This window comes from Triticum aestivum, chromosome 6A (genome assembly GCF_018294505.1).
Source record: "Triticum aestivum cultivar Chinese Spring chromosome 6A, IWGSC CS RefSeq v2.1, whole genome shotgun sequence".
Taxonomy (NCBI): domain Eukaryota; kingdom Viridiplantae; phylum Streptophyta; class Magnoliopsida; order Poales; family Poaceae; genus Triticum; species Triticum aestivum.
The window spans coordinates 415,578,254-415,592,754 of record NC_057809.1 but is presented as its reverse complement, the minus strand read 5'-3'; the positions used below and the strand labels follow the sequence as shown (position 1 = coordinate 415,592,754).

Genomic DNA, 14,501 nt, shown 5'->3' with positions numbered 1-14,501 from the left:
CTTTTTCACCAAAGGTGGATCAAAACTTTTGACACCCAACCATTTGGTCAATTGTGCATTAAATATGGCCTAATATTTTAGAAAATTGATTTGGTCCAATTTTGCAACAAATATATGGTAGGTCCTTCACAAAAAAACTCATTTTCGGGCACTGAGAAAATGGAAAATGTTTTTTTTTTGCCAAAAAACTCATTTCTGAAGACACATTTTAAAAGATATTTATCTTATTTCTTGTTTGTTATTTTTCCTGAAAACTTGTTCACATTTGGTGATACAATGAGAAGGTTTTCCATTTTTTTGAATTTTTCATGTCATAAAATAGCTGACATGATTTTAACACGTTAATTTTAGTCAACCACGACCAATTTAGATGGTCATAACATCGTACTGTAATCTGATTGGTTCATGGACGTGTCACGCGAATCGTGCATCAAACACCGTCTGATGATCGGGGATCCAACGACAGTCCTCGGCCCTTCCACACCATCCCCAAAACCCTAGCTCTATCCTGTGGTCATTTTCCATCCACCCCCCGCCTCCTTTCTTTCCCTAGCTCTCTCCTCTCCCCTTCCAGATCTAGCAGAGCTCCTCTCGATCCCCTCCCCTTCCTCCCCGCTGTCGTGACATCGCACCCTCCCCGCCAGCCCCTCCCACTCCAACCGCCGCCCCCATTCTCTCCAGATCCAATCCAAGCCCCCCTCGTCCACCGCCCCCTTCCTCCCGTCACTACACCAACCTCGCCGCCGGCCCACCCCTGGTCCTCCCGCCACATGAGCGCGCCACCCACCGCGTCCACAGAGACTGCCTTGAACCTATGGTGCGCGAGCTGGAGGACGGCGGGGGAGGCCAACAACCTGGCGCCGTGGGCTGCCGTGCCGCAGGACTGCGTGCCGCACGTGCACGCATACCTCACTAGCCCCGCCTACCGCTCCAACCTCGACCTCGTCATGGGGAGGCCTCCGCCTACGCCCGCGCTGCCACCGGCGCCTGGGTCTTCGATGTCGATGAGACGCTGCTCTCCAAGCTCCCCTACTACGCGCAACACGGATACGGGTGGGCGACCCACGCTTGTCACATTCTGAGATCGCGGGCCTGCTATTAACACACACGGTTAATTTGTTGTTCGATTGCAGGCTGGAGCTGTTCGACCACTGGGAGTTCGAACGGTGGGTGGAGACGGGGGAGGCGCCGGTGTTCCCCTCTAGCCTCCGCCTCTACAGGGAGGTCCACGATGTCGGCTTCAAGACCTTCCTTCTCACCGGCCGCAGCGAGGCCCATGAGGGTAGAAAGAGCTGTCGTGGACCTGCTATGTACGTACGCCTCCTCTCCTAATCCCCACACTGCGTTCAGGTTCAGTCAGGAAGTGTGAAGACCATTCAGGTTCGGGTTCAGTTAGGGGCTGTCGGACATTAAATTCTCAACATCTGCATCATGAGTAACACAATAGCGAGACCACTTTGTCAGTTTGGCTGCATCTTGTTAGTCTCAGCAGGTTTCAGTGACATCTAGCTGATTTAATTTCAGGGTTTCTTTTGTACCTCAACTTGGACTATAACATGTTGGTTGCAGTAAGTGCTGCAACTAGTAGATCAGTGTAGGAAGGCTCCACGGGGTAGAAAAAAGCATTGCTGGGAACAATTCTGTTGGTCCAGTGCACTGTGGAATCAATCAATCAATTCGACAACAACTTAGTCTACCTATTCAGCCATAATAGCTCAATCTGTTCCAATTATCGTCGTGCCTTTGTCCACAAATACACATTGTTCTACAATCAATCTCTTTCCAATTTGCAAATAGCATATGTTAACTCCGTCCGATGTATTGCTTTTCAAGTCATTGTGTTGTTCTTTCAGTGGCATTTAGTCTGCTGTTGTATGGTTCAGAAGCTCGGATGGGATTATGCAGACAATCTCTCTCCAGTTACTTTGCACATGTAGTACGGATTAAGTTCAAGAACTTCTTCTGTAGCATCATTGCTTTTCCCCAGCAAGCTCAGTGAAAAGATGCATTGGTTGCTTTTGGTGCACATGGAGGAACATTTTTCTATAAAATAACTATTGTGTAGTGAATTGTACTCCTGGAGTAACATTCTTCTATGAAATAACTATTGTGTAGTGAATTTTGCTGCTGTAGATCAGATGGCATGGAATAGGCATTAGTCTAAAAAGATTTTTGTTTTCTGGTGCCTATGGGTTCTTGGCCTTTGTTTATCTGTTATGTTGTGTGCTGTGCAAATATACATAAACCACACTAACCCACTACTGCTATTTTCAGGTATGCCATCACAAAAGCCTTATGTGTTGCTTTTTTCATGACATTCTTCTCGGTATTTGCCATTGTGCCAGTCGGAGGTGCCGCTGCTACATTTGGCGGAGCTACCACTGCCGCCCCAAAGGGAAACCTTCATCAGACACTACCTCATAACAGTGCCTCAAAGTTCTGTGCCCCATCTCCCCTCTTTCTAATTTACCGAAATAAAAACATTGTAAATACTAGTAGGAAAACATGTTAAATCTTTTGTGTATAGAACTGGAATAACCCTGCAGTTTGGTTCCGTAGAGTGGTAAATTCAAGCTTACGCTTTATGGGTTTGTGTTCCTTTGTTTTATTTTCCTTTTGATCTGTACTGTCAGTTGGCTAGTTCTGCACTTGTCTTCTTTTTTTCAACCTTGTTTCATAATGGTAGAAAAATATGGAACCAGAACTATCATTAACTTTTGTGGGAAATACTGATCTTGACATTGTGACAATTCATCCTGGCAAGACGTGGGTACTGTTTGAGCATATTTTGTGTAGTGTCCACCTAAGAGCGGTGATTTTGTTGTTACGGTTCAGAATAGTGTTTTTATACTTGATCAGCGCACCTCTACTATTCTGGTTACTTTTGCTTTCTTCTATGTAGTTGTCCAGGGCATGACAGTTTTATGTGTGGCTTGTTATTGTGTTACCAGCCTACTTTCTTGTACTGACTCTACAATCAGTGACACACCTCTTATGATTTTTGTATTACCGATGGCTTAATATTTAAACCGTTTAGCTTGATTTGAAATTGAAATCATAGGGTTTTTTAATCTCATTTTGAATTGTTTGTAGTTCCTCCAGGTCCTTCTCTAGCTGTGTTTATAACTGTCTTTGTTCCTTTTTTTTGATAATAGGACCAGGTTGACACGATTGACTTGTCGGATAACGAGATTGTCAAGCTTGAGAACTTCCCTTTCATGAATCGCCCAGGGAGCCCGCACCTGATTACAACTTACAATGAGAGGGAGCAGGTGACGCCCAGGGAGCTCAGCATCCGAGTCCCGGCCATCCTTCGCAGCAAGGACGAGGAGGGCGTCAAGGGCTACCGCGTCGCCGGAGCCGTCAACAACTACACCTCCCAGCTCCTCACCTAGGGGTCATCATCACAATCGCCATCTTGTAAATCTTCCCGCCAATGTAATGTTCAGTTAGATCATACGAGCTTCAGCACACACTACAAGAAATATGTCAACTTATGACCACCACTATTGGTCACTGAATGGTCACAAATTTCCATTTATGACCTTTTTGTGACCAAAAACATAAGGTCAAAAGCTGGGCATCGTAAACTGACTATAGCGACCTTTAACAAAAGGTCGTTGATCCTATGACCTTCTGTTTTGGTCGCTAGCTCTCTCCCCAGGCCATGTCGGATCCGACGTGGCAATCTAACGTGGCAAAATTGCGACCAATTGAAAAGGTCGTTGATAAGATTCAGCCCGGTCCAATTCGGTGTCTATATGGGCCGAGCCCAACAATTCAGCCCATTTAATGTTATTTTTCTTTTTAATTCTGGTTAGATACATGGGCCTGGCCCAACAATTCAACATTTTTATTTTCTGGGCCATTACTATTAATTTTCTATTTTCAGCCATATTATTTTTGTGCTGGTCCCACTGGTCAGATTGGTCCCACTTGTCATGCTGATATCACAATTGCACCCACACGTCAGAAATTTGAAAATTTGTCAAACAATTCTCATAAATATGTCCCCCTGGTCTGGTTTCCATTTCATAGTATTGAAGTTATATACACAATCAATATTTCAAACAGACTAGAGCGAATGAAATTAATCCAAAACAACACTAAATATTACAATACATTATATGCTACTCTGACTAATATTACACTCTGCCTGATATTACAATACATAATATGCTACTCTTGCTGATAGGCTTCACGACTTCGCACTTCATACTTCACCTATGAAAAAAAAGAAGAATAAGAACCTGTAGGCAGCATCAAACATAGCTTATAAGCAAGAATTGACAATAAGCTCAATTTAACAAAAAAGATTTTGATATATTTATACAGTTCACAAGGTCAGCTGACTATTAACGGCTTTCCCATAGATTACAAACAATTATGTGTACAAGGCAATTCAACATTTAAGTTGGAAGGTGTTCATTAGCAAAATAGAAATGGCAATACACAACTAAATTGGCTATTAATACAGCAAGCATGACATGACAACAGCTGCTTGATAGATTTTATTAAACATGTATGAAGCAGCAGCACACATAGACAACAACAATATATATGAAGGATTATAGATTGCATAACTGGTCAACTAATCTTCCATCTATATTTCTATCAGCAGCACACTAGATAGGCCACACATTTATTCCTACAGTACAGTGAGGTAAAAACAGATTATGGTGCCTGCCAAGTGAGGTAAAAACAGATTATCAACAGCACACTAGATAGGCCACACATCTATATTTCTATCAGCAGCACACTAGATAGGCCACACATTTATTACATTGACATGGTGGTGGCTGGCTAGCAATCATGGCTGCTAGCTCATGCTGCCAGTGTGCGTGCACATCTCCCTGCTGGAACCAACCCAACCCAAGCAAAGCAACAGTAGCAAACCACACATGTACAAGTAAACTTCAGTACGAAACAGTTTCTCGCCGAAAGGAACTACCAAAGCATTTCCAAGAATTTCGAAGAAACTACCTCAAGTCGATTCAGCCAAGGATATTATTTCCCACAAGCAAAAAACTATGGTTCAGCTCCCACATGGGCATGGGGTTTTTTGGGTTTCAAGAAACAAATCACAGAACTGGATGGGCATATGGAAGGTACATTGTGAATCTACAGCGTCAACCTGCTGGAGTTACTTATCCTCAGTGATGAGCAGCTGCTTCCTCCTTTGGCTTGGTCATCTGGACAGCCAAAAAAAACATGCAACTGTAAGAAGATGGATTGATGGTAAAAAGAGTGAAGAATTGTGATTCAGTGAACAGAAAAGCATATGTACATTATAATACTGCAGACAACAAAATAATAAGCCTAATATGAAGATAAGTGTTTTTCTTATTGATGGCTGTAAGATGGATTAATGGTAAAAAGAGAGAAGAATTGTGATTCAGTAAACAGAAAACAAGACGTTATTATTCAGCAGTGATACTTGATATTTGACAAGTATGGTTTCATGTATACAAGTTAGGCAGAGCAATGTACAAGATAAATCATTTTATATAAAGCGTGTCGAATCAATATCTAAAATGTTATCGAGCAAAGCATAGAAACAGAGTCCCAAAAATCTAATTAGCTGCTGTGGCGACAGCCACGCGGCAAGCCGGCAGCGGCAGGCTGGGGCGAGGGTTGGGGAGGAGGCAAGTGTTCTTAGGTTATTAACAAGGAAACTGGGTGATTAACATCCCAAAAAAGAAAAAAACAACTTAAAATATTGAGTGCGGCAGCAACATCTACTTGTTACTGGAGTCCCAGTTCAAGATGGCCAGAGGCCACTTGGCACCATGGAACTTGCACAGTTTCCATCATATATATGAATGAGTTAGGAAGTAAAGTAGAGTTGAACTACCCAGCCTCATACATGTATATAAAGTGTGCTGCACTGCTGCTACAGAAAGTTTCATAGGCTTTCAAGTGAAGGGATACACGTTGTTCAACTGCCGTGTTTATTTTTTGTTGTTGGGGAAAGCAATAGCTTAATCAGTTCACTTCTCTAATATTATGAACAACCTATCACTCAAATAGTCCTTGAGTGCTAATATAGTATTGTATTGGTAAAAGAAACATGTCACCACGAAGAGCTTTAACAGTTAGCACCATTTTTTATTAGAGAAGTTTAGAGAGAAATTTGAGAAATCTATATTAGAGAAAACTTCAATGCATACAGAAGTTCTCTCAAGTCTCATTGCAAATATCAAGTGCATACAGAAGCTTTGGTTTGAGTGGGAATGGTATGAAAGGGGCATATAAGGACAATATACTCAAGAGTTGCATATCTACATAGAAATGATGCTGATCACATAAGTAAATAACAGTGAATGACAAACGATATGCACTTAAGAAAAGTGAGCAGCAAATTCAAGCAATAAACTAAACTGATATAAGCAATTCTCTGATGCTGTATCGTAATACTTATATGTCACAACTGAGCGCTAATTCTGAGCTATAAAACACCACTAATCAGAACTCCATGTACCAAAAGACTACATGATATGCTTATCTAACACAGCAACAGTAGCAGCACAACACCAATCAAGAAGCTGATTCCACTAACAAGCAGTCTAGCAACACATCCGAGTCGAGTAACAGCGCCAAAGCAGGGGAGGAACGAGGAAGCGGCAGCGCATACCTTCATCTTGGACTTCTTGGCCTGCAGCTTCTTGGCATGCTCCTCCTTGGCCTTCTTCTCCCCTATAAACACACACACACACACACACACACGATCAATTCAAACCCAAACAAATCAAATCACGCTCTTCATCTGAACCGCTACTGATCCATGGAGAAAGAAACCGACATGGAGGGGAGAAAGAGCACGAGCAAGCGGTCGAACACGGTGATCGGGAGCGCCGCGTCCTCGGGCACCTCCTTGGACAGGTACAACGGGTACCTCTTGGCCGCCTCGCTCCCCTCCTTGGGCTGCATCACGCCGTCCTCCTGCGCGCCGGCCTCCTCCACCGCCGCCGCCAAGCACCTCCCGATGGACCGGATCCTCCCACTCCTCCTGTCGATCCCGACCCCCTGCCACCGCACGCCACACGCTGGGCTCATCGCCACCGAGATCTTGGTTCGAGGGAGGGGCATGGCAGCGCGGTGGTGGGATGTTGGTTGGAGGTTGGAAGGGGAACTGGTTACCCAGAGCAGGAGGGAGGAGGACGTCGACGGGAGATTGGATCTCTTCTGATGAGGGAGGGGAGGGGAGAGCCGAGGTCGTGTCCGGCGGCGAGGTGAGGGAGATGGGGGAGGTGGGTGGCGGCGATGGGAGGGATCTGGATCTGAGCGTTAGGGTTCGTCACACGGGGAGAGAGAGGAGTGGTGTGCGGTGGGGCTGGAGGTGGAGGTGGAGGCCACGCGGAGGCGGACGGCGGCGGATCTGAGGGAGGGAGAGGGGAGACGGTGGGAGACAGAGGCGAGGCGGAGAGGGAAGGACGGTGGCGGTGGCGATCTAGAAAGGAGGTGGCGGCTGTGATATGGAAGGGAGGAGGAGTGGTGTGCGGGGGAGAGAGGGGCTAGGGTTCACTGCACGGGGGAGAGGGGAGAGGATTTGAGGGGGAGGGAGAGAAAGAAAGAAAGAATGGAGGCGGGGGGGGGGGGTGGGTGGAAAATGTCCATGAGGACAGACCTAGGGTTTCGGCTCGGGTGGGTTTGGGCCGTTGGATCCGGAAGCATCCGACGGTGGTTGATGCGTGATCCGCGTGATATGCTCATGGTCCAATCAGAACGCAGCAAACCATTTGATGACCTTATGACCAATATAAATTGGTCGTGATCGATTCAAGATAAAAAAATTCATTCCATTTTTCAGTGCTCAAAATGAGTATTTTTGTCAAAGTCCTATCAAATATTTGTTCAAATGATTCCATATTTCGCACAATTTGCATCTTGGAATGGCAAACAATATTGACAAAGGGAGTTTTCATTTTCTTTGGACGAAAAAACCATTTTCCATTTTTCGAGTGCCCAAAACGAGGTTTTTTTGTGAAGAACCTATAATATATTTGTTGCGAAATTGGACCGAATCATTTTTCTAAAATACTAGGCCATATTTCATGCACAATTGACCAAATGGTTGGGGGTAAAAAGTTTTGATCCACCTCTCGTGAAAAAGACAAATTTTCGCCGGTTCAGCTGGAAGCGGGTAAAATTTGAACTGTAGTTGCCTTCTAGTTTGCTCTTTATTTTTTCCAAAAATCATTTCTAGGTACATAAGTATCTATTTTATCAGAGAAACACCAAAAAAATTCCAATATTCAACCACTAGCTAGGAACGGTCATTCCCGTCGTTTTGACCGCATTTTGAAACAGGCATAAGAAATTCAAAAAAAATCAAAAATATGGAAAACCTTCGCATTGTGTCATCATATGTGACCAAGTTTCCAGGAAAAATAATAAACTTGTAATACGACAATTATTTTAAAAAAGTATTCTCAGAAACGAGCTATCACGTGTGGAGATCAATGGCTTTCAAGCCAAATGATCAATCTTATGGCCACATTCATGGCATAGTTTGTTCAAATGATCTCATATTGTGCACAAGGGTGCATATTGGAATGGCAAACAATGTTGCCTAAGAAAGTTTTCATTTTCGTTGCACGGAAAATTCATTTTCCATTTTTCGAGTGCTCGAAATGAGGTTTTTTGTGAAGGACCTACCATATATTTGTTGCAAAATTGTACCAAATCATTTTTATAAAATATTAGGAATTATTTAATGCACAATTGACAAAATGGTTGGGTGTCAAAAGTTTTGATCCACCTCTGGTGAAAAAGACAAATTCCCGCCGATTCAGCTGGAAGCGGGTCAAATTTGAAGTGCAGCTGCCTCATAGTTTGCTATTTATTTTTTCCAAAAATCATTTCTAGGTACGTAAGTATCTATTTAATCAGAGAAACACCAAAAGTTTTCGAAGATTCAACCACTAGCTAGGAACGGTCAAGCCCGCCGTTTTGACCGCATTTTGAAACGGGCATAAAAAATTCAAAAAACCAAAAAATTGGAAAACCTTCGCATTGTGTCATTATATGTGACCAAGTTTCCAGGAAAAATAATAAACTTGTAATACGGTAATTATTTTAAAAAAGTGTTCTCAGAAATGAGCTATCAAGTGTGAAGATTCATGGATTTCAAGCCAAATGATCAATCTTATGGCCACATTCATGGCATAGTTTGTTCAAATGATCTCATATTTTGCACAAGGGGGCATATTGGAATGGCAAACAATGGTTCCTAAGGAAGTTTTCATTTTCTTTGGACAAAAAAACCATTTTCCATTTTCTGAGTGCCTGAAATGAGTTTTTTGTGAAGGACCTACCATATATTTGTTGCAAAATTGGACCTAATCAATTTTCTAAAATACTAGGCCATATTTAATGCACAATTTACAAAATGGTTTGGTGTCAAATTTTTTGATCCACCTCTGGTGAAAAAGACAAATTCCCGTCGATTCAGCTGGAAGCGGGTCAAATTTGAACTGCAGCTGCCTCATAGTTTGCTCTTTATTTTTTCCAAAAATCATTTCTAGGTAAATAGGTATCTACTTAATCATAGAAACACCAAAAAAATTCCAAGATTTAACCACTAGCTAGGAACTGTCATTCCCGCCGTTTTGACCACATTTTGAAACGGGCATAAAAAATTCAAAAAAAACCAAAAAATTGGGAAACCTTCGCATTGTGTCATTATATGTGACCAAGTTCCCAGGAAAAATAACAAACTTGTAATACGACAATTATTTTAAAAAAGTGTTCTCAGAAACGAGCTATCACGTGTGGAGATCAATGGCTTTCAAGCCAAATGATCAATCTTATGGCCACATTCATGGCATAGTTTGTTCAAATGATCTCATATTGTGCACAAGGGTTCATATTGGAATGGCAAACAATGTTGCCTAAGGAAGTTTTCACTTTCGTTGGACGAAAAACCCATTTTCCATTTTTCGAGTGCCCGAAAGGAGGTTTTTTTGTGAAGGAACTACCAAATAATTGTTGCAAAATTGGACCAAATCATTTTTATAAAATACTAGGCCATATTTAATGAACAATTGAAAAAATGGTTGGGAGTAAAATTTTTTGATTCACCTCTCGTGAAAATGACAAATTTCCGCCGATTCAATTGGAAGCGGGTCAAATTTGAACTGCAGCTGCCTCATAGTTTGCTATTTATTTTTTCCAAAAATCATTTCTAGTTACATAAGGACCTATTTAATCATAAATACATGGTTTGGTGGCGATACGTCGAGGTTTGGGCAGTGGCCGAGGGCCCCAACTCTAGAGCGCGTAAACTCGCATGCCCGTCGCGTGGTCACCGCGTGACCCTAATGTTGCCATGTGTTCTGGGTGGCCTAGGCATGTCTAGTGGGTTGGGCACTTCCCAGGTTGGTGCTAGGAAGAAAATTAGAACATAAGATTCTCACGAGGAGACCGATCGATGCTCAAACATGAATTAGCAACCAAGTGTTTGATTAGCGGTACGGGAAATGCACATGGCCAATGGGCATGAGTTTTGGCTGAGGATGATCATCTACTAAGGAGAATGTCTTCACAAATTTTTAGCTCAAAAGGAGGAACCTAGGTGGTACTTGCTTTGCAAAGTACCACACTGGACAAAAATATGAATGTTGAAGCTGGGCTCAAAATAATGAATGGAGTGAGCTGAAATTTTGTGGAGGATGGTTATTTGGGCATAGGAAAGCATTGCAGAAAATTGATACCATTTGTACATGCCAAAGTAGTACTTCCTTCACAATGCTCTTCTATGGATACAAACTTGGGAAAACTAGTGAGAGAGATTGGATGAATGAAATGAGCTCAAAATTGGTGTAGGTAAGTTACTTAAGTATGGTCATGCGCTGGTAAATTTTCAGATCATTTGGGTAAGCCTAGCTAGTACTTACTTCACAAAGCTTCTCTCGAGGTAGAAACTTTGGAAATTTCTCAAGAAAGATTTACTAGGAAAATTGAGCTGAATATTATCATGTGGCAATGATTTGGGTATGGAAGAGTGCCCGAAAAGTTTGAGGGTAATAGGAGGGGTCTATATAACACTTGCTTTGCAACGTGCCAATTTGGCCATAAAATATAAATTGAACCTGGGCTCACATAGATGACTTGACTGAGCTGCAATTTGGAGGAGGGTGATAATTTGGGCATATGAAGGAACTGTATAAATTTCATGTCATTTAGAGATATAAAAAAGGTACTTCCTTCACAATGCTTCTAGGTGGACAAAAACTTTGGACATTTCCCGAGGAAGATTTGCTAGGCAAATGGAGCTGAATTTTGTCATGCGGTAATGATTTGGATAGGAAAGAGTGCCCAAAAATTCCGAGGGCAATCAAGAATATATAAATAGCACTTCCTTTATAAAGTGTTGTTGTGAAGAAAATAGGAAAATTAATATTCTTGAATTAGTTTTGAACTAGGCAAGGAAGGATTTTTACATATTTGATGAAGATATGCCCCAAAGAATTTATGAGATTTTTTGGGAATTTTGGGAATTATATAAATATAGGTTGCTTCACAACCTAGGGCAAAAACTGCCACATGGACATGACACATAGGCAAAACTGATGAGATGGCGCCTAGTCATCACAACGCACCATAATCTACAAGGCTATGACCATCTATATTGGTCATTAAAAACTAGAAATAAGGCAGCGGACTAGCACTGTTTGATTTCTGACCATTTCGTGTAAGGAAATTACGACCTTTCTGACCAAAATGGTCGCAATGGTTTAGGGTTTGGAGCCCCCTGAACAGCTTTTGACCAATTGGTCTAAAATGGTCATAAATTTATGACCAATTCTTCGAGGCTCACTGACAGAAGGTCATAAGTTGACATATTTCTTGTAGTGACATCTCTTTTGGTTGACTGAATTCGTACTGAAGATGCCATGTTTTTCTGCGTGGAATACTGCAGATAACCTGACGGAAGCGCTCTTGTTCCTCTCACACTTCATGGGCGACATCCACAAGGTAGTACTCCTGCCAAACCCCCAAGTGCTCGATTTTTGTAAGTGTTTCTGTTGCGGGTTGCAACTTAAGCCGATGCTTCTTGTTTATGTAGCCACTAAAATATGTACTTCACCATGTAAGGCTAGTTCAGACTTGAGGCTGAACCCTTCTCTGTGTAGTATGATTCCGAGGAAACATATGTCAATAATGCTGAAACTTTTCACGTTGGTGTTACTTTGCTGAACCATGTCTTGTGTACTAATCATGAGTTACTAGCATTTGGCTTCTCTGTGCTAATTAAACCTGGTAAGTATGTATACTTCTTTGAGATACAAATTCGACATTGCATGTTTAGGAGGTTCAATTTCTACAGGTGTTGCCAAATGAACGTGTCAACGTGTCTCTCCTTAGGGGTTGATTAAACCGCATATGATCTACTGTATCAATTTCTTGCTGTTCAAACATTGAAATCCTGGTTCATTTGTCAAACATTAAAATGTTGTTGACCCTGTCTTTCTATGCTTAAATGATAAAAATTTCGCATTTTGCTTGATAACTTGCAGATGCTGGCCTTCATTCATGTTTTGTCATGAGGTCCAGGATGAACAAGTAGGGAGAAGCGGTGATAGCGGTGTTACCTGATGTGAACATTTTTTTATTGTAAAACTAATGTGAACCATGTTTGGTTGTAATAATGCGCCAAGTTTGGCTCTTTTTGATTGTATTCATGATGTGAACCATATTTTTCCGGATTAGTCGTGCTTTGTTCGAAGCATTTTGTTTTCTCTCTGTGTCGGGGGTTAGGTGCGACATATGCCAAAGGATGGATTATCATGGTGGGGGCGAGTAGAACGTCGCCGGTGCCTGGAAACGGGATGAGGCGTAGACATGCACGCCGGCAAATCTTACCCAGGTTCAGGGCTCTCCGGGGAGATAACACCCCTACTGCTGCTCCGCGGGGTCTCCGCATGATCACTATGGCAAAGTGTTCACACGATTGCTCCTTGAGCTATTCCCTGGAAGTAGGAGAGGCAAGGCTAGCTCTCTCCCTCCTATATGATCTGGTCTAGAGCTAATGGGTTCCAACCCTTTGCATGGGTGCCCTGGGGGGTTTATATAGGCCTACCCCCCAGGGGTACAATGGTAATCCGGCTGGACGCGGGCCCAGCCGTCAGTGCCTCCGGCCTCCGTCTTCTCCGCTGACTGGTGGGCCCCGCCGACTGGTGGGCCCCGCCGACTGTCTAGGTACGGAGCCCACAGGCTGCGTCCGCTGCGGGCGGGTCTTGCCGGCTGCTGATTACTGTAACCGTCCTTCTAATGACGCGAGCTTCGTCATGGAGTCGTGGCAACAGCCCGCCGCTTGGTGGGCGATCACTATTGCCACTCTCCATCACATCTGGTTAATGGCGCGTGGGCCCCGGGGAGGAGCCGGCCGACTCTCCGGGGCTGACTCCCGACGGGTCCGACTTGTGGCGCACTGGCCGTCTGCTGGGATCCCGCTAGCCGGTGGGACCCGCCGCCCAAAGGTCGTATAGACAAGCCGTCGTGGGCGCAGGATTCGGTCCACCGGTGCTGATGTCAGGGCCAGCATGGCTACAGTGCCACGTCGCACGGAGATCTCCGCGGGTACGGCGTACTGTGGCCATGCCTGCCTTTGGAAAGGGGTGGGAGTGGGCTTGACTGTAGCCACTCCCCGTCCCGTCCGTCTTAATGAGGACATGGGGTTTTGCTGGAGTCGTGGGTCGACTCCTCAAGGCCGGCTTCTCTGGAAGTCACCTGTCAGGAGTCGGCTTATCCTAAAGTCGTCCCCGGGACTCGGCCGCGAGTGGGCAGTCGGTCGCCTTGCCGCCGACTTCTCAGAAGGCAGCTCTTTGTCCTGGGGTCTTGAGGGGCGCAGCCTGCCCCGATGTCTTGAAAGGTTCTGGGGCTCAGGTTAGCCTACCCGTGGCCCATTACTCCGACAGTAGTCCCCGAAGCTGGTGAGGCGCCACGGACGATCGGCCGAGAAGCCTCAGTAGTTTCTCTTTCCGGGTGCTCAACACATGGTTGTTGCTTGATTTCCGCCGGGCCGACTAGAAGGAGTCGGACTCGCCCAACTCTGACTTGCACAGTATTTCGAATGTCATGGCGGGATCCAAGTAGCGTGCTGGCTAAGCCTCTAGGCCGCCGCCCGTTCCGGGCCTGTCACGTGATAACACGCGGCCGGGCCTGTCTTCCAGCCTACGCGCGTGACGAGACAGGCCCGTAGGCGGGGCCCGCCACTACCGTGCCTCGGCGCCCGAGCGGATCCACTGTGGCCCAGGCGGACAGTTGGGATTCCCGTGGAGTTACTGCGTGCAGTAACTTTGTCGTGGAAACGTGGGCGTCGTGGGGCCGTGGGCGCAGTAAATCCCACGACCGCCCCTCGGCTTCGTAGCCCATGAGGCTATAAGTAGGGGGAGGAGGGGGGCGCGGCAGAGCACACGCGCCCCTCCTTCCCGCTACTCCTTGCTCTTCTTCTTCTTCTTCTTCTTCTTCTTCTTCTTCTTCTTCTTCTTCTTCTT

General features: G+C 44.5%; 1 pseudogene; it reads left to right on the top strand.

Annotated features, from left to right (window-relative positions):
• Positions 1-814: 814 nt before the first annotated feature.
• LOC123129625 (uncharacterized) lies at positions 815-12,551 on the top strand (annotated as a pseudogene).
• Positions 12,552-14,501: the final 1,950 nt, after the last annotated feature.